Here is a 20,703-nt window from a genome sequence, read left to right as displayed (position 1 = left end):
CCCCATACCAGGGTGGCCAGAGGGACACAAAATCCCTTACTATTCTCAAGGACCAGGAGTAAATGTAATCTACTAATAGGTGGCTATGCAAGAAGGTTCTCTTTCCTTTAAAAAAAGAAGAAAGTGCAAAACAGAAATAGAAAATAAGTCAGTATGACAACAGGGGGAATTATCTAGGGAAATATTTTTCTTCTTTTTTCTCAGCTCATTACAGTATACAAAGGGGAGATGTGGAGACTTCCCTGGTGGTGCAGTGGTTAAGAATCCTCCTGTCAATGTAGGGCACACGGGTTCGATCCCTGGTCCAGGAAGATCCCACATGCCGCAGAGCAACTAAGCCCACACGCCACCACTACTGAAGCCCACATACCGCTACTATTGAAGGCTGCATGCTCTAGGGCCCATGCTCCGCAACAAGAGAAGTCACCACAATGAGAAGCCCGCGCACCGCAACGAAGAGTAGGCCCCGCTCTCTGCAACTAGAGAAAGCCCGCACACAGCAACGAAGACCCAACGCAGCCAAAAATAAATAAATAAATAAATAAAAAGGGAGATGTGTTTGAATGCACAAGGCAGATACCGAGTAGGGGAAGAGGGAAATGACCTTGGCTTTCTACTCACTGAACAGCATGCAAGCCCCCAGAGCTACAGGTGGCCTCCCAGCCTTTGATCTGCCGGGGCACCCTCCCTGCCTGCCTTCTACACCTCCCCAGGTCTCACCCACCTGCAAGGTTCTGCAAAAGTCTTGCCTTCCCCAGGGCACCCAACAACTCCTTCGGTGCCCATGGTCTGCTCTGTCCTCTGACATCTATATGATAGTCCCTAAGCACCCACCACTTACTGTAGCGTGTGAATATACAATACATAGCTATTTTAAATTCCCTGGCCACTCATGCCTACAAGTCCCCTCAACTCCAAACCTCCCGTTCCTGGTCCCAGTTGTTTCCAACTTGAAGGCAGAGATTTTTACTAATGCTTCCCCTCGTGACCCTTGGAGCCTTGGGCAGTGCAACCTCCATCATCAGCCCCAAGATTTGTTTGAGAGAGAAAACTCAGAAGCACAAGGCCTCTGTCTCCTGGGAAAAGAGAAGATGAGCAAGAAACAGGGAGAAAGTATCTCTGCTTGGGGGATTTTCTAGCTTCTGCCAAGATGATGAGTTCAGGAATGAGGCTGGAGCAAGGTGAAGCCTCTGGTCCCTCCAGAAGCGTCTTCCCCTGGGCTTGGATAAGACATCTGTACAAACCAGATAAGGCCTCAGCCTGCAGAGATGCTCTTGGCTCACCTCTGGTCCACACACCATCTTTGGTGGGATTCTCCTCCAGGGCTGAGCATACCTCCCTGAGTCAAGACAACCTGTATTTCCCTCCCCTGGTTCATGGTGGTAGACAGCTAAGGAGCTCCATTATCTCAGGTTGTCTGGGGTCAGTGCCAGTATATGTCTGTTGCTGGTGTGATTATTAATGGCGCCCCACTGGATGACCCTCCATGTAGACAACCTGAGGGACACCTGGCTGGAGGAGTTGGTGGCTCTATCCCTTTTCCTTCTGGGACTGTGTCAGGTGGTCTTCGTGCTCACGCTGTCTCCCCATCACTCATCTGGGCAGCACTTTCCTGAGGGTCAGTCACTTTCACCCTTTACATCACCATTTCACTTTGCTATTAACCATCATTCAGTGGAGAGCATCACATGTGTTACAGATAAGGCAATTGAAGTTACCAAGGTTAAGTGATTCCCTCAAGGTCACACAGCTCAGGGCTAGACTCTGAGGAGAACCCAGGCTTTTTTTTTTTCCTGTGCTTAATCTCTAAGATTGGAAAAAAAAATTTCCTGTTCATTTCAGGATGAGTGTGATTTTAAGAGCCCAAACTTTTCCTTCTCTCCTGTCTGTTCCACATTAATGGCCAAACAAACAGTTCTTGGAGGGGAGTTGGAGGGCCATTGTTTCTTCTTCTGGGAGCTTCTGGCTGCTGTTGGTGGGTTTATACCTATGTACGGTGCTGGAAGATATATTGGTATTATCCTTGGCCATGGCAGGAAGGAAGCATTTATCCATTGTACCTCTCCAACCGGGGGTTCTCCTTTGACACCCACTGTCGAACCTCTTCTAAAGTGTATCAAGAGTGGCAGAATTTCTTTACAGGAGGGAATTACAAGTAGCAGTCTGATTGTAAGGCTAAGGGACTCATCTTGAAGCTTGAAGTATTTGTGGAGAAAGCATTTTACTTTTACTTAGTGCCTTTGTGGAGTTGAGTAGAGGGTGCTGATAGAGGTTATGGAAGAGTTCAAGTCGGTTGCCTGCCCTCCAACTTAGCTCTTCACACTGTTGACTCTGTCCTTATAAGCCAAACCTCACACTGAGCCAGTTAACGGAGAGAGAAATAGAAAAGGCTAAAATGCCAATCTGTAGGGACCCCAATCTGACCCAACCCAAGCCAGCAGTTTGCATCTCCAAAAGCAGTGAGAAGACAGAGACCCTTCTCATATCAGACCCTCCTGAAATCTACCAAGTGGTTTATGGGCAAGTAACTGCCATGAAAATGGAGACTAATGAAAGAAACTCAGCACCCCTGTCAGCCCAAGTTTCAGGAGTTGCAAGTTTCAGGAACTAGCATTGTTTGATCTGCTCTCAATTCCCTTATCAACATGAGCTTCCTTTACTGGTTGAATGGAAATCAGTAAAATTACATTTCAAAAGAGGCTGTCTCACAGATCCTGTCCATGGGAAGCCCAGGGTCCTCTTTGGGTTCTGTCCCCTGTTCCTTTGTGCAGAGGAGATGTGCATGAGCGTCTTCTGCACGGCAAGTAGGGCTCACGATCCTTTGTTTTCTCTTCGATAGAGAAATGTACCTGAGTTCCCCACACAACAGCGAGGGTCTTCCCAAACAGATGAAGCATAGGCAGACTATTTCACACTGGACTCCAGAACTTGGGGCTGGCAGTAGTGCTGAATTTCTGTTATTAGACTTTACTTCTGTAGTGATTATTCACCCATAAAGTCACATGGTAGATTTGGGGAGAGTCCATCATGAGAAGGGTATCTCTTTTCTCACATATCTCCCATCGGTGTTACTTTAGCATCTCTTAGGAGGTTTCCGTTTCCTGATGTAAAGTTTTAAAAATCTTCCCAGAGTTCTTGAGCTCCATGGCACGCTTTCTAAAGAAACAGGGAAAAGTTGAGTGTACCAATTAGATAATGTAATTTTCCAGAGTCTTCCTGGTGGGGATTGGAAATGTTATTCTGGGCCCTGTAAGAATTATGCCACTTTGATTTTTTTTTTTTCGTTCCTCCGAATTTATATATCTGTCAGTAGAGAAAAAGCAAAGGCTTCCTGGACTTTTAAAAACACTCTTCCCACTTCTTAGCTTTTGCTCTTGCTGTTATTTCCTCTTGGAATGCCCTTTTCCTTCTCCCTTTTTAATTGACCATCAGAAACCCACCCATTATTCAATTTTTCCCTTATTACTATTGGTCTAAATTATGGTTCCCTTTCTACCTCTTAAACTATTTCACTGTACCGTTTATTCTTATTTAATCATATATTATCTTGTATTTTTATCTGTTCCAGGTATATAATATTATCCTTCCAAGTGAAATATAAACTCTTTTAGAATAGGAATTATTATCAACAATAGATATTTGGATTACCCAATATTTGTAGGAAATGTGTTATGTAGAAGAAGATATAAAGAGAAGACACAGACTCAGAAAAATAAAGCCAAAGTTGTCCAGGCCAACTTGCTCATTTTATAAGTGAGATGTGAAAGCAAATACAAAAGGAGTCTTTCACATGCCCAAGCGTGTATCTAAACTGAAATACAGATTAAGCTCCATTTCAGAACTTTCTCATCTATCTCACGCTTCCCCCTCCATAAGAGTTTAGCATCAAAGATTACATTCTGGAAAGAAATAGATGGCTAGAGAAGCCGAACATCTCACATACCTTTTAGAAGCTGACTGTGAGGGTAAAATTGGGATAATTTGCATGGACTCAGTTGACTTTGCCACTATTTCCCATTTTCCAACTCTCAGGACTGCTGTCTTTCAAAAATCTGTCCCATCTTTTTTTTAAGTCTATGTTAGGCGCACAAAATTATTGGATTGAACTGGACTGAGGTGAATTAAGCAATGGAGACAGTGTTCATTATGGAAAGAAGGGCAGTAGACTTGATTCCCAGGCCATGGTCTAGCTAGTTAAAAAATGAACCAATGATAATAACAGATAAGGTTTATTGAGTGTTCATCGCATGCAAGTGTGCTAGCATTTCATATATATTCTCTCATTTATTACTCACAGTATCCCAGTGAAATAGGTGGTCTTATTGTACTGATTTTATAAATGAGGAGATCAAGGCACTGAGAGAGAAACTGAGCAGCTTGTGGTGGAGGAAGGGGAACACCAAGATGGAAAAGGAGATGCTGTCAGGGTTCTATGAGTCTTCTGTTATTGGGAGACTCTGTGGGTCTCACAGAGAGAAAAACATATTTCTCCTCCACTAGAGTTTCATTGGAAAATTCACATTAGTTTAAATTCAAGGTTGAAAACAATATTCCATGGACCAGATATCTGGTTTGGCTACACAGTGTTAAAAAAAAAAAAAGAATTTGTGAATAACATTTAAAATTGGGAGATGGCATATAGAATTACTGATCTCTGGTTTCCCTTGAAAAGCCAGAAGAACAATTTTTGTACTGCACAAGAGGTAGCTGGAGCTGAGGAGTGATGGATACTTCAGGTATGTTCTCCAATTCCCCATGACCCCCTCTACTTCCTACTATGCCCCAACGTGGAGGTGAAGGGATCCAGAATATGCCCCACCAAAATATGCCACTCTGACGTAAGGATTATTCCGAGCTGAAGATAATGAAGAAAAAGCAGACACAGGGTGAGCTCACTGCCCGCCCCTATCTGCCTGAAAGCAGAAAAGTCCTCACTGTAAAGGTGTCTCACTCTCCCTCACTTCCCACATCAGGAAGGAGAGAACAACCTCATCACCGGAGACTGGATGACATCATCAGACTAGATGGCACCAAGAAAGAGTCTACAAAAAAGAGTCTACGAAAACAGCTTACTGACTAAACCTTATCTTCCATTAGTTTCCTCCCATGTATTTACCTTCCCACAGGCAGGCTTACTGCCCTTAAACGCTTTTTTCTTTTGTCTTGTCATTTCTCTACAAAATTATTGTTCTTCTTTCAGATGCTATATAAGCCCCAAATTCTAACCACCTTTTTGAGTTTCTCATCACTGAGTCCTCCCATGTGTATGCACTTTACTAGACTTTTCTCTTGTTAATCTGTCTTTTGTCTAGCTTGTCTAGTCTAGTTTGCAGAGCCCCAGCCAAGAACCTATGAGGTGAAACTGAGCAGGACCATGTGGGGCTTCTGGGCACGGAAGCCTCTCCTTGTCCTCTGTTTCTTGTTTGTAGGGAATAGACACCAGCCTCCATGACCTTCCCTGAGTTTCAAAGGGCAGATTCTAACAGTTGCTAATCAGGGAAGGGAGAGGACACAAAGACAAGGGAGGAGCAGTCAAGAAATACTAGTGCAGCGTTGGGGCATGTCCTGGTTCCGTCTCAAGGGTTACACGTAACAATATCTTTGAGTTCTTTACAAAACGAAACCCCCCAACAGATGGAAGATGTTAGCATTCTTAATTTCAGATTAAAGGAACCAGAGAAGCTCTTCAAGAAGACCACCTGAAGACAGATTAAAAGAACCACAGAAACTCATCAGGATACCTGAGACCAGATTAAGGGAATGCAGGCCCTGCACACACCCTAATCGTATCAGCAACCCCACCCTTTAACTATTGCTATGAAACTCCTCACCGAATCCCCCCAGGTTGGGACACATAGTTTTTGAGAGGCACAAGCCTGCCGTGTCCCCCTTTGCCTGGCAAGCAGTAAAGCTATTCTTTTCTATTTCACCCAAAACTCTGTCTCCAAGATTCAGTTCGGCACCGGTGCACAGAGGCTGAGATTCAGCATCAGAGGGTAGAAGGAAAAGGTATTTCCTCCTCTCCAGAGGCCACACTTGGTTGTCATGATACCTGTCCTACTTCCCTCCCTAATGTTGCCTGCCTGGCCCCCAGAATCATTTCACTTTGAGATACCTACAGTGCATACCTAGACAGTGTTTACCTACAGTGCTCTCTTCTGATCCTCAGGGACTGATTCTACCTGAGAAAAAGGATTTTGAGAGTCTTGTGAAAATCAATGATCTTTCTAAATTGGAAGGATGAATTATTGTCAAAATAACAAGCCTCATTTTCCAGTGTGGGAAAATCACTGGAATAATTTCTCTAGAAAGAAACGATTTCATTATATGGAAAAACCTGCCTCTGTTCAGCCACCCTCAAATGGCAGCTTCAAACATTAGAACCTTTGCCAAACCAATTTTCCCCTTTCAGATTTAACACTGCTCCATTTATCTCAGTGGGGACTGAAGACCAACTAAATTTGAAGTCATAAAGCTCAGCCTTTTTGAATGATTTTGGTCAAAATGGCTCTATTGTAAGCAGGTGAAGTGTGCTAATTTAATGTTCTTCCTTCTCAAAGAGACATTTCTAAAATTTTCCCCAAACATGTCACCTCTGAGCAGATTATAAAGGTGGAGAATTTCAGTTGGAAAAGGGATGCATATTTCAGTGTGTCATCAGCTCTCAGAAAATAGGAGATTCTAACAGAATCAGGGTTCCTCCCCCTTGCCTTTAACCAGAGTGAATGCTTCTGTGATCTCTGTAATAATGATGTTTTGCATTTATATAGCACCATTCATTCTTCCAAGGAGCTCAGAAAGCTTTATAAACATTATCTCATTAAATTCTCTCAACCTCCCTGTGAGGCAGGTAATGACAAGAGAGATTATCCCTGAGGTACAAGGTTCCCTCGGGTGGGGCAGGAGTGAGATGAGCCTCCTCCCGTAATCCCAGGCCAAGTCCCCACCATGCTGGAAATAAAGCTCTGGTCGGCAGAATGCTGATGGGGTCTTGTGTGACAAACAGTGTTTCCTGGGGGGCCGTCTGGAGGGACTTCGTTCTCCACGTGTCCTTGCACGGCTTCCAGAGACTCGCACACAGGGAAACCATGTCTGGGTCCTCCCATCTGGAAACTGTTTGGGGACACAGTGGACAGAGGAGACATTCAGCGAGTATTACTGAATGCATGAATGCCACTTTAGTTTCAAGACGTCCAGCTGCACTTGGTTGTGCTCAAGTTCAAATTGTACCCAAGAGCTGAATTTTCAGAGGCTTTCCTTTACTTTTGAGATACTGGGGCCCATTTACAAATGTACTAGTGGAATATCTATACCTGGTGGTGATTTTAGATGGGGGAAGGAGCCTATCTGTTTGGAATACTGAGGGAAAAATATCTTGCTGAGGGGCAGGTTGGGAGTGTGTATATGGGAAGGGGGTTGGTTAACTGGACAAGTCCTGTAAATTAGCAATGATACATGGACCCCCAGGGCAACTGGCTTGGCCCCAAAGGACAGGAGGTGGCAGTCAGGGGGAGAAGAAACTTTAATAAGAATGGAAACTACTGACTCTTCTGCAGTAACATTATTCCTCTAGGCTCAGAATTCTCATTTCCATTCTGTGTCCTCACTAGAGAACAGATAGAAGAGTTAGTAAAAACCAAATAAGACATTGGGCTCGCTAGTGTCTTCACATCCAACTTCTCAAGGAGTTCTCAAGGAACCAGATAATCTTTGGTCATCTCTTCTGGACCTCACCTTTATCATCTACAGAGAGTCCTTACTGGTGATTTAACTGTAGACCTCATTTAGTTCAATTCCTTACTACAGTTCAATTTAATTATTATTTATAGAGCATCTATCAAAACTAAAAGCCAAACAGGTGAAGTGACTTGGTCAAGATCACATCATTAGTTACATCATTGAAAAAATAAGAATAAATCAACTCACTGGAATTAATGTTGCTATCTTTCATGGGACACAGTTAAAGGTCATATTAAGCGTGGTGTGCATTCACGCTAATGAAATACAGTTGTGATTTTTAGGAAGCATCTTTTTGTTTGTCTCCAGGCCTTGGGCATGATAGAGTATATGCTGGAAACAGGGCATGGTGGCTGTGGGAACTGAAATTTTAAAAGATTATGAGGGTCTAAGAATATAGGTTAAAATGAATAAAGATGCATTTGAAAAGAAGTATGGACTCTGCATTTAGTTTTTAGGTCAGCCATACGAGGACGGAATATGGGTTTCATATGATCCATATGACACTGGATTTCAGTAAAGTGTATCATTCACCCTAAGGAAGACACTCAAGCAGCCAAGGCCTGAATAAGACCCCATTAATCCAGGAAACAACTGCTCAGTGGCATATCTGAATCACTGTCACTCTGTAACCAATCCCAAGATCCCCAAGTCTTTACATTTTCTGGAATGTTCTAATGAACAGGAAGCTCCAGGAGGGCAGACACGCAGCACAGGAAATGCTGTTGGGCAGAGAGGAGATGCTCCCTTAACCCTAATACTCTTTGCACTCCTAGGTGTCTGCTGCTTTAGAGGAGCCAAAGGACTTCTCTAAGGTCACACATGAGGAAGTGGGGAAGTAGGACTGGAGGACCGGACTCCACTCCAGGAATCTTTCCTTGACTTGGGGCGGGGGGACCCTCTCTCCCCCTAGAGATGAGAGAAGGCCTGGGGAGTCATGGAGCAGGCCTCGGGGAAAGCAGTGCCCCTCCAGCCTGTGCACTATGGCCTGGCACAGGTGCATCAGATGACAGGAAGAGTCTCAATTTGGCCAGCTGGAGTCCCGGGGATCAGTGCCTTCTGGATCTCCGGGGGTTTGCGTAGCCTTAGCCCAGCCCATCACAGCAATGCCAGCGTGGCCCGACCCGCCGAGGCAAACATGCCCCTTTTGCTTTCACCTCAGGTACTTAGAGGGCTCCGTGGAGCTGTGTCGGCGTTGCCGTGGCAACAGAAGCAGGCCATTAGAGCGTTACGGAGAAATGCGAAGGCTTGGGGGTCGTAATTCACCTGTGCGGCTGAGCTGCGGAGAGAGGGATTAATGGGGTCTCAGCCCACGCTCAGTTGTGCCAGTGTCATTCATTAGTGGTAATGAGACCCCGCCACCTGTCTGCCGGAGGGGGCAAGCGCGGGCGAAGACAGCCAATTCCGGAGGCCTGAGGCTGGCTCCTGTTCCCAGGGGCTGGGGTGGGAGCGTGGTAGGGAGACTGGGGCAGGGTCTGCAGACAGCCCGGGCTTCCTCTAAGTCCCTGTTGGGCTCATGCGGGTCTCACAGCTGTTTTCCGTCCTACCTGAAACCAGAAAACGCTCTTCCCAGATAGCATGGGACATTGAGATTCATGGTGAGAGGATGGTACTCAGGAAGGAGGCGCCCCTTTAGCCTGGAGAGGTTTACCCAGGCTGGGTGACTAGGATGGTCCTCCAGGAGGGTGGAGGGTTTGGTCAGATGAGATAGTAGGACTTCATTGGTTTGACTACATACCTACCTATCCTGGCCTCCTTTATGTTTCTAGCATTTTACATAAGCATCACAGTGCCTAATAGCACAGACTCTGGAGCTGGACTCGGGTAGGAATCCCAGCTTTACTATTAGCTTGAGGGTAATAATAATAACTACCTTATAGAGGTGTTATGAGGATTACATGAGTTAATACATGTGGTATTTAGAATAATGCCTGGAATTTGATAAGCATTAAATATATGTTTGCTCTCTCTATTCGTATCGTTAGTATAATTAATATCAATCTGGACTTGTCTAATGAGATGTCTTCTAAAATAAAGGGCTTGGAGGAAGTGATCTTCCACTGTATGGGGGACAGTTCAGCAAACACACCCTCATACATCATTCTTGGCTACCAATATCTATTTGATTTAAAGGTGGTTTGGTTGAGCAGAAAGCAAGGCTTCTGTTTATGCCCACATGTGATCTGTACCCCAAATGCTGACCTTATTGCATTGGATGGCCGTAGGCTGCAGTACACCCAGGGCTTGCACATAAAAGCATAAAGAAAGACTGGCATGTACAGTTGCCTTGGTTGTGCCCTGCACAAGAATGGCCAGCTGCCAGGTGAGTAGGAATTGAGGTTCAGTCCGTGTACCATTCTCCCAGCCATGCTCCCTAGTTGGGGCTAAGTCTGCCTGGAGGAAGGAGCACCTTTTCTTAAATTTCACCGAGACACCCTATGGACTATCATCAGCCCTGTGACCTTTGAGAAGGTCACAGGAAATGCTAACCTCAACCAAAAAAAGAAAGGAAATATCACTCAGACGCAGGTACTGGATCAAAAACTTATGCCAAGGAAACCTCTGAGTCTGTGTTTATGGTCTTGAGTGAAACGATTTCTTGCATTTCCTCAATCTGACATTTCGTCACCCTCTTTCTGCTACCTTATGCAGCATTTGTTTAGGTTAATTTTGCTGAGGAGGTCAAATCACTTCGCCTCTATTAGAAATGACATTCAGTCTCTACATATTTACCCATATTTGTATGTGTGCAGAAATGTGCCTACAAATTCAGAAACACGAAAATGTGGAAATGCCTTTTTCTCCTTCATCTTCAGTGTATGTTCAGCTGATTTTGATAGGCCGGTAGCTATACCTTTTAGAGGAGTCTGGTAAAAACCACCTCTCCCTGAATTACGTCTGCAGCAAGTGGAGTTTTGGTCAGGTCACACCGCTAACCCCTACTCAGAGGCACATGTGTGGGGAGGTTCTCTTGAGTCGCTGAAAAAACCAAGGCCCTTGCCTTTGTCTCCTGGAGTTAACCGGAGTTGACCACGGCCACTATTTACATAAAAGTGAGCATTCAGTTTGATACGTTTATATATACTTTTGGGGGGTGAGGGGGCAGTGTGTGACTGGCATTGTTCTAGGCCTCTGGGGAGATGATACATAGCAGAAGGAAAAGGTAAAAGCGTCAGAGAGGATCCCAGCCTGGATGCGTAATATTAAAAGCTGTGAAACTTTAATAAGCATCCAACTGCTCAAACTTTAGTTTCTTCATCTGAAAATGGGGATAATAATACTTAGCGAGTGTTTGTGGGGATAAATGGCATAAGGCACGTGAAAATTATGAAACACTACATACAGTCAACAAGCAGATTCAACTAAGAGTCACCAAGAACTTGTTACGTGCCACGTATTGAGCTAAGCAATACACAGAGGGATTGTTCCTGCTCTCGACTCACTTCTGATCTGCAAAGTGAGGAGGTTGTATTCCATTATCTCTATAGTCCCTTTCAGCTTTAGGGCTCTTTTTTATTCTATGCCTCTCTAATGGAATAATCGTAGAATTTTAGAGATGGGGGGGATGGTGGGGAAGAAAGAAGAAATATGCATGCAACACACATAAGAACAGTTTAAAAGAAGCCAGAAAGAGACGCACACCGCATCATGAGGGCATCTTTGGAGGAAACATCTACCCCTACCCCCCACCCCCTTGCCGCTGGCCTGCCCTGGCACCTCTCTGTACAGAGCAGGGAGGTTGGAAGACCTCTGGGGAGACTCAGCACGAAGAAGAGGGAGGAGGTCAACCAGACTTCCCTCTGAGTGGTTTGGAAAGTTTATGGATCTGCTTTTAATTGATAACATAAGTACGTGCTCTCCAGGCTCTTGCCAAAAATGTTCTATCCTCAAACTACTTGCTACCCAACACTAATCAAAAGATAAGAGGCAAAACATCCTACAATTGTGGGCAGGTCATGCCGTCTACTCCTTCCTCTGTATCACTGGTCCTCAAAGTGCATCAGGGTATGTTAAAACCTAGATTCCCTGGCCCTAGCCCCAGAGTTTCTGATTCAGTCTCTGATTCTGGGAGAAGCTCAAAAACTTGCATGTCTAATAAGTTCCCAGGTGATACTGATGCTGTAGGTTCAGGGCTACACTTTGAGGAAAAACTGGTCTAAATAATACTAAGTTTATCAGCAGGTCAAGCCTAAAGCAGAGCGATGCCTACTTGGAGTGTATTGTTTTGATTCCTGACCTATAGGGTATCTTTTACTGAATTCCCTGCTGACCCTATGTATTTTACATTGAGGAATAATACAACTAACAGCCTAAAGAAATTACCGATGTCTTCACTCTTGTGAAGATGTTGAGGATTTCAGCTGCTATGTCTCCCAATGTTCTTTTATTAAGATCGAAGAGAGAAATTTCTGTTAGTTCTCAGAAGCAGGAAAAATTTTGTTTTTTACAGAATGATTGAGATACTTTCCCTTTTCAGGTTCCATGACTTCATTTGGCCACAGAAAGCTCTGAGATCAACGTACAGCCTATTTCTAATAAATAGACAGAACCTTACAGCACGTATTTTAGAGTACTAATTTCCCCTGTCATGTATTTTGTTTGTTTGCGGTACGCGGGCCTCTCACTGTTGTGGTCTCTCCCGTTGCGGAGCACAGGCTCCGGACGCGCAGGCCCAGCCGCTCCGCGGCATGTGGGATCTTCCCGGACCGGGGCACGAACCCGTGTGCCCTGCATCGGCAGGCAGACTCTCAACCACTGCGCCACCAGGGAAGCCCGCTGTCGTGTATTTTTATTCAACCTCTTTTTCCTTTTTCTTTTTTTCTCCTGTAAGCTTTCTCAAATCCTTCCTGGAATGAGGGAGAAATAAATAAATACATAAATAATGAAATAAAGAAATTGTGAAAATTATGTGCATTAGCTCTGCGGGGACAAGAAATAGCGCAGTAATGGAATCGGTGTCACTAAATGTGTGTCGTTTGTCTGTTTTAGTGCGGTAGGTAACAAAAGTGATTTACCCAAGATCCACCAGCTCTATGCTAGAGACCTGGCACTAAAGGATAAATCTCCTTGCTCCGGTGACAGAGACCTTTTTCTAGCCTTTCCTGCTTCCTGTAAATAAAGCATCGAGATAACTGGGCTCCTGCCTTGGTGTTTGGTGTCAAGTTATCCAGCCTGAGAAATCAATAAAATGAGTTTGCTTCAAGCCCAGTCACTCCCACTCCCAAAGGAAATAGTAAGGAGTCGGCAAGAATTTATAAAAACTTTAAAAGATGGTCCAATCATTAGTAAAGAATTTTTTTTCCACCTGGGAGAGGGCTGATCATTCCTCCCATTGCTCAGCAGTCATTGCAGCAGCGATTACATTGACACCAGTAGGGGCAAGAAGTGTTAGATTTTTACAGAATCCTGAAAATGCTACTTGGAAGAATTCAGACTAAAAAATCACAGGGGTGATGTAGGGTGAGTCTAACGGTTAAGTAACAGCCATTGCTGACGTCGCCCCCATCGTGGGGGTTAATCTGCTTGGCAGTCTGTGTGGATCACTCTGGACTTAGCATCCATGAGTGGTGAGGTATGGGGATCCCTCTAACCAACCTAGCACCTCTTCACCCCTTCTAGGAGCCCCTCCTCCGATCTCCCACCACAGCCCGTGCCCTGCACTCACCGCACAGTACTGAAGTTATCTATTCTGGTGTCTGTTTGCCTAGACTACAGACTCCTTCAGGGGACAGACAGCCAGAGAAGATTCCAGCAGGGTCAGCACAGAGGACAAAGCCCCCTTTTATTTTTAAAGTAAACAGAAGAAAGGAGCATATTCCAAAGCTTTGCACCTTGCCATGTGGTTTGGGGGATGATACACCTTTGCTGATTATCTCTTGCTCCCAACATGAGGACCTAGGGGACCCTGGCCACCACGACCATCTTGGTTGAAGAAGCCAAACTGGAGGGGGGGGGGGTAGGGGAGGGGAGATTAGGACACTGCAGCTCCTCCCCACTTCCCTGCTGCCCCCTCCTGATGAATTCTTCAAACAGCATCCAGAGGAGGCAGTGGGCCAGGGCGGATCAGCCCACTAGCCAGCTTCACTAGTCACTCTCCATCCCTCTCCATCCCTGCAGCCCGGCTGAGACGGATGGCCCTTCAGCCGGTCAATGCCCAGGTGTGCGTCTCTAATCATAAGCTTAATTCAGCACTTCTTGGTCTTCACAAGAGCTCTCTCCTCTCCCAGCACCTGACTAGCCCTGTGAGGTCACAGTTCCATCAAAAACATGGCCTGGGGTTCCCAGGAGCTCTGGGTTGGAGAAATGGGTTGGCCTTGGCACTCCTTTTGCAGTTAGAAAGTCTCCGGCTGGGAAAGGTCACCCAAGATCACAGGAGGAAGGTACAGCAGTGGTGAAAAAATCCCCACAACACTCCTCTGTGCCCGATGCTATCTGGCTGCCCGGAGAGAAGGAGAGAGAGAGTTAGAGACAGACTGGCTGACTCCACTGTGCTCCATTTTTTTTTGAGAAGCTCTGTGTATGCCATCCTCTTCCTTTAAGTCCCATTTGTCCTTAGAGAACCAGTCTGTTTTGTGCACAACTGATAGATTGATTCTGTTTTCAGTGGGGCTTTCAAAGGCAGTTCCCATGCACCACCCGTTTATGTGCCACAGCCCCCCAAGTCCCTGGCGCCCTCCTTCTGTCACCGTCTGCTGTGACGCCAACCGGGGGACATGACCACCTATGATTCAGATCATGCCTAGAAGTGCCTAGAGAAGGAGCAGCCAGAGATGCACAAAACGTGGCTTCTGCCCTCAAAGAGCTTACAGCCTCGAGGGGAAGAGCAACATACACAAATTAAACACCCAGAGAGAAGAGCCTGACAACGTATAAGTAATGGCTTGGCTTGGATTTCACCTTTTTTCTTTCTCCAGTGTACTAAATGGAGGAAGTGTAGGTGAAGGGTAGGATGAAAAATTGGCGGGCAACACAGGGAGGGAGGATAATAGCTCATTCTCAGGTTGGGCAGCCAGACCTCACATCCTAAAGAATTGTCTGTACGTAAATAGTAAATCCAACAAAAATCATAGACTTTAGAGTCAGATAGACTTGCTTTGCATCCCAGCTTTTCCATTTATTAGTTGTCTGGCCTCAAGAAAGCTGTTTACCTTCTGAATTTCAATTTTCTTATCTACAAAATGACTATGATAATATCTATTTCATTGCAGAGAGATTTATATGACTCAAGGAGGTCAAGTGTCTAGAACTGTGCCTTGGTCAATATTGGCCCTTAAAAAACACCATTTCCTTCATTTATTTTCTTAGTCATTCAACAAATATATAAAGAGCATCTGTTACATACTAGACATTGTGCTAGGCCTGGCATACATCAAGGGTGAACAAAAAACACAGAGTCCTTGTCACCAAGAACATGGTATTGAGGCCAGGGAGACAGATAAGCAAATGGGCAATTATAATTCTGTCTGTTTAATACAAGGATGATGGAAGCACAGATGGTGTCATAGGAGACCAGAGGAGATATCCCTATTTCATTCTGTAAATTTCTTTCCCCATCCCCTTAGTCACTTGCATTTTTTTCCCTTCTTCCTCCTTCTAAGATTATCTGGCCAACTGATTTTTTTTTTTTTTTCCTTTTGCTGATAAATCTTTAGTGCTCTAAGGACTTGCTGGTCACTTCATGAGCCAACCAGCAAGCATGACAGCTTTCTCATCTTTCAGAGTCTCTTTCCTCCCTGCCTGGTTGTCTTCCCCATTTTTCAAAAGTAGGCTTAACCCCTTGATCGCTCTCCGCTGTCTGGCCCAGCTATCTATCAGGAGAGTTGGCAGGAGAGATCTGGTTAGCCAGAGCTCTGGATCGAAAAAAAGCCTTGATATTGAGCTGAGCGAAAGAAGAGGCAGAAGCAGATTGTAAGCTCTTTGCTTCATCCACTCTTTCGTTCTTAAACAGACAATAATTTATTTGAAGTGGGCTGAGATTTATTTCAGGACTGGAGATTTGGGGGCAATAAAAGTTTGTCAGATTATTCAGACCTGTCGTCTTCTGAGTGCCTTCTTCAGGCGCCAAGTTCTCCTTAACTACCTAGATAAGTCTCCCAGATGACTGCTGGATCGTCTGTCAAGGGAAAAGTCTGTTTTCTGTTGGGCTGCCAAGCAGGGCTCTGTGGGCCAGCCGGGGCCCACAAGGATGGATGCCTAAAAGAAGGCAAATGCGGGGCATAAATGAAAAATATGATCTACTGTGTCGCACATGTTCCTCCAAGTTCAAAGGGCTGGAAGGAAACGAGGTGGTGAGATGTACTTGAAAGAGACCTGGACTTGAATTCAGAAGCCCCCGAATTGTAATTGTCACTTTGGGCAAATGCTTCAACCTCTCTGTGCCTCAGCTTTCTCTCCTGTAAACTGAGGGGGGACTCCTAGGACCCCTAGGAATGGCTAAAAGCTGGCAGAATTCCTGAACTTGACTTACAGATGTATTGCAGACCCTTGTTCACAGTGGTAGTAGTGATGCTCTGACCAAGCCCCACTGCTCCCCCAGCTTCTGTGAGCCTTTACTTCTCTGTGATCAGTTCTCTTCTGGGGACAGCCCTTGGACCACTGGTGCTACCGGGGAGTTTACTTCCATCACCTCATCTCCCTCTGGCTCTTAGCCAATGCCTGATGTATGTTGGAGTGTGAGAACCCTAGCAACATTGTCTCAAGGCTTCACAAACTCTGAGATGTCCTGTACACTCCAGAGCATCTCTGCGGGGTCAGGCTGAGCCTGGGACTGTGCCTGGAATGTCACCTTTGCTTGGCTTCTTCCTTCTCCCCATCCTGCTTCCCTCTCTCTCACACTAGGTTCTCCTGAACCACTTTCACATGAATTCTCATCCTGGGGTCTGCCTCTGGGGAAACTACCCTATGTCACTTTTAAAATCTGAAAAGCTACTCGAGTTTATTCTGTTAATAAAATATCTACCTATCCTTTTTCTTCCTGTTCCCTCCTTTCCATATCTCCAGGATTGCTGGCCTATATGTAAACTTTCCTTTGGCCAACGATGGAGAATTGTTGAGACCGAGTGGTTTTAGGTGGTAGGTGAAACACCAAACTTGCAATGGCTCCAGTGAAAAGGGCATTTCCTGCAAGATGGAGGCTATCTTCTTTAATTCCTAAAGGCCTAGAAGAACTCTCTGTCACTGCAGTTATGCTAAGCATTTATGCAACCCTATAGTTAACATCCAAGCTTGTGACTACAAGATACATGGAAGTCTAATGGGATGGGTATTTTTTCTATCTTTTTTTTTTTTTATGAGTTTAGAACTCAAATCTTTATTTGCACTGTAAAGGGGAAGAAAAATGATTAGTAATCACGTACATGATGCGACAGGACTGGTTCTTACCATACAGAGCAACGTATAAGTACTTTTACCACCTACTTTTCCAGTTTCAACTTTACAACAGCATACCTGAATATACTTCCCCAATACATGCATGACTAGTATTCTTTAAATTCCAAGGACAGTAACTGTATCATGCCCAAGTGGGATGGGTCCTTCTTTTAAAAAAGGTGAAGGCTGGAAACATTTCTCCAAATTCTGAGCAACTACGGAACTCAGTGGTCCCCTAAGGCACCTCTTCTTTTCTAACCTATATTGCGCATGTTATGGGCACATCTTATCTTCCAGACTAGGCTGGACGCTCTTTATGGGCAGAATTCTCATCTGATGAATCTTTTGGCACCAAGCACTCTGTCTTAACAGTAGTCAGAACACAGTAGACATTGTCTGGAAGAACAGAAGTGGATGTGAAGGACAGTATAACCTGGCAGGGTCATCAGTAATGGAGTTAAGCACACCTAGGTTCAAACTGAGCTCTGGGCCTTATCTGCTGGGCATACAGGTGTAAATTAATTTAACCTCTTTGTAACCCTGTTTTCTCACCTGTAAAGTTGAGATGATACTAATTAACTACTTTATGAGATTTTCCTAAGGTGAGTGAGGTACTATACGAGGAATTATGAACATTTCAAACACACTGCAGCCAATTAACTAAAACTGACTGCTAAAACTAAAACTGAGCCCAGTGAGCTCTATAGACAGAGAGAGGACAACAGAGGCTCTCAGACCTGCAGCCACGATGCCTCCCTGGGAAGGGCCAAGGAGCTTTGCTGACTGCACAAGGTTTTCCTTAGATTGCAGCTCACCCTAGAAATTTTAGAAACCTTTGTCGTTTCTGTTTTCAAGAAACCCTCTGAAGTCTTATTACTCTGTAACAAGTGAATCTAATCAGTAAACTTTCGGGGAGAGTACACATTGCTATGGAAATGTACTGTATGATAAAGATGACATTACAGATCAATGGGGAGATGACAGATTGCTTAGAAGATGGTGTTGAAAAACTAGCAGATTTCAGGAACTTATTTGACTTAGACATTTTCTACAGATATCTTTCTGGAGAAAAACACAGCTGGATTCCTTTAAATGAACATCACGCACAGAGTACAGCATGGACAGATTAAAAAAGTAAACGCAACGATTAGTAGAAGGTTAATAGACGAAAATGTAAGAGAATCACTTTGTGACGCTGGGGTGGGGAGAGATTTCTTAAAACTTCAAAAGCCTAAAGCATAAGGTAAAACAGTTGAAACTGATTGAAAACCAAGGATTTGCAGACAATGTGGATAAAACTGACAGATTATATTGGAAGGAAATATTTGTAATGTCTAAAATTGGCAATGAACTGATATATAGACTGTATAAGGACCGCCTATAAATCAACAACAAAAAGGCAGATAATCTAACAGAGAAATGGGCAAAGGATCAGAATAGAAAATAAAAAGAAGATTAAACCCCAAAGCATGATAAGCATAAGAGCTGCTCAAACACGTTAATAATCAGAAATGCACAAAATAAAAGAATGAGACACCAGTTTAAAACGTGGGAGTGGCAAAAATTAGAAAGTTGGATGACACCAAGCTTTGCCAGGGATGTGGGTAACTCTCATGCCCTTAGGTGGGAGTATGGTTTGGTGCAGACATCTAGGCAGCAAGCTGGCACTCCTCAGTCACCCTGAGTATGCCAAACCTAGGATCCAGCAAATCTGCTCCTGGGCATAGATCCCAAAGAACCCTCCCATAGGTCAACAAAGAGGCATGCCCTGGGCTCCTCATAGCACTGTTTACTCGGCAGTGTGGTGGTGGTTCTCTGAGTTTCCATCATGGGGGATGAATAAGCCAAACACTGCATGGAGAGCATTGCAGCAAGAGAAAGCTATAGACTGGAGGTACACATAGTAACACAGATGGAGCTTTCAAACTTCGCGTGAAGTAGAGAAAGTAAAACCTTGAATCATATCTGTAGCCCAATTTGACTTCCATAAATATAAAATACTAATAAATGACACACATAATTTGCAAGAACATATACGTACATCAAACACATTAGAATCATTTCTTACGCAGGTAAGAGAATGGGAGTGGGGAATGAGGATAAAAGGCAATAAATCAGTAAAAAGGAGGGGAAAAGAATCCCACTGTGAATGGGGTCCATGTTTCCTCTCCTTTTTCAGTGGCTGCTGATGTTGAAGTGATTTGGGGGATCTTTCAACAGTCTTTGGTTGAAGAGATTTGAGTGTTTTAGAAAAATGGTAGGTGGACACAGTTATAGTATCATCTAAGGTGTCATCCTCAGGGGGTACCTTGCAGATGTCCCCATACTCTTGGACTTGGCTCTTACTTTGCAGGTATAGAGATAGTCTCTGTCACTGGCCAAGTGACACTGGATCCTGGGGGCCGGCCGGTGTTAACTGAGATGCATGTGAGACAGAGGTAAATGTCAGAAGGCCAACTGATTAAGTTACAATGAGAGGCAATTGTCGTACAACCAAAGCACTAAATGCTGTCTGATCAGTACATTCTCTCCCTGTAGTCAAACTACGTGAGAAGCCAACTCCTAGTCAGAAGGTTTCTTTGATGGGAACAGAGATACATAAAGCAAGAGGAAGTTAAATGGTTTTATAAAAACTCAACTGAGAGAGTTGGAGGGATTGTCCCGTGACAGGGATAGTCTTGCTAATGAGAACATATGGAATTTGGGTACATATTTTAACACCTAATTAGATGCAGCCAAGTGAGAGGAAAATAGGCTGGAGATTGAGACCTAAACAATTTTGAACCTAAGCAGAAGTTTGATTCCAGACAAATAATATAACCAACCACCTTAGGAAAAAAACCTATCTCTGACAACAAAACTGCCCTGGTCTCTGCAGACTGGGATAAAAGTAAAGAAGGCTTCTCACACCTGGCAATGTTGATTTTTACCTGAACCCTGTGATCCTGGAAAACAGTGAAGGTAAGAAATGCCTGCATCCTTTCCTGTTCTGAGAAAGAACCACCTTCTGCAGGTGACTGAGATATGACTCATGAATGCCTTCCCCCCACCTGTTTACATACAGACCCTCTAGATTCCCATTCTCTGCCTCATAAGTGTTGAACTGAATCGCTTATCCTCACTAATCAATCGGAACAAAAGGCTTGCTAACCAAGTTCCCTCCTTCCCCCAGATCGCTGAACTTTGGTCAGCATACAACTCCATCATAGCCCCTCCTGAGAATAAGCTGGCCTCAGGGTCATTCTCTGCTCAACGGTCCCATCCTGCCACCTTTCACCCCACCTCCGCACATCCGGTTCTTTCTAGCCTTGTTTACTCCTCCCTGTAAAAGGAAAGCTCCCCTTGCCTCCTCTGGGGATGCTTGCAGGTCTGCAGTTAGAGCGCTCTCCCTGCTGCAGTAGTCTCATTCCCTGCCCTTAAACTAATCCTCTTTAATAAAGTCTCTCCTTACCAAGTTGGGATTGACGTCTGGCAGGAAAGGAGAGGGGGCGGAAGAAAGGACAAGATGCCTGAGTGCTCACTTTGAGTCTGATGCCTCAGTGGAGTTTTCCCTTTATGTGGGCAACATTATTACACCTCTTCGTCACCCAGCCTGCT

The sequence above is a fragment of the Delphinapterus leucas genome, chromosome 1 (genome assembly GCF_059928025.1).
Source record: "Delphinapterus leucas isolate spDelLeu-1000000601 "Yukka" chromosome 1, BTC_Dleu_Yukka2, whole genome shotgun sequence".
Taxonomy (NCBI): Eukaryota; Metazoa; Chordata; class Mammalia; order Artiodactyla; family Monodontidae; genus Delphinapterus; species Delphinapterus leucas.
The sequence above is the reverse complement of the archived record's forward strand: the minus strand, read 5'-3'. Positions refer to the sequence as shown.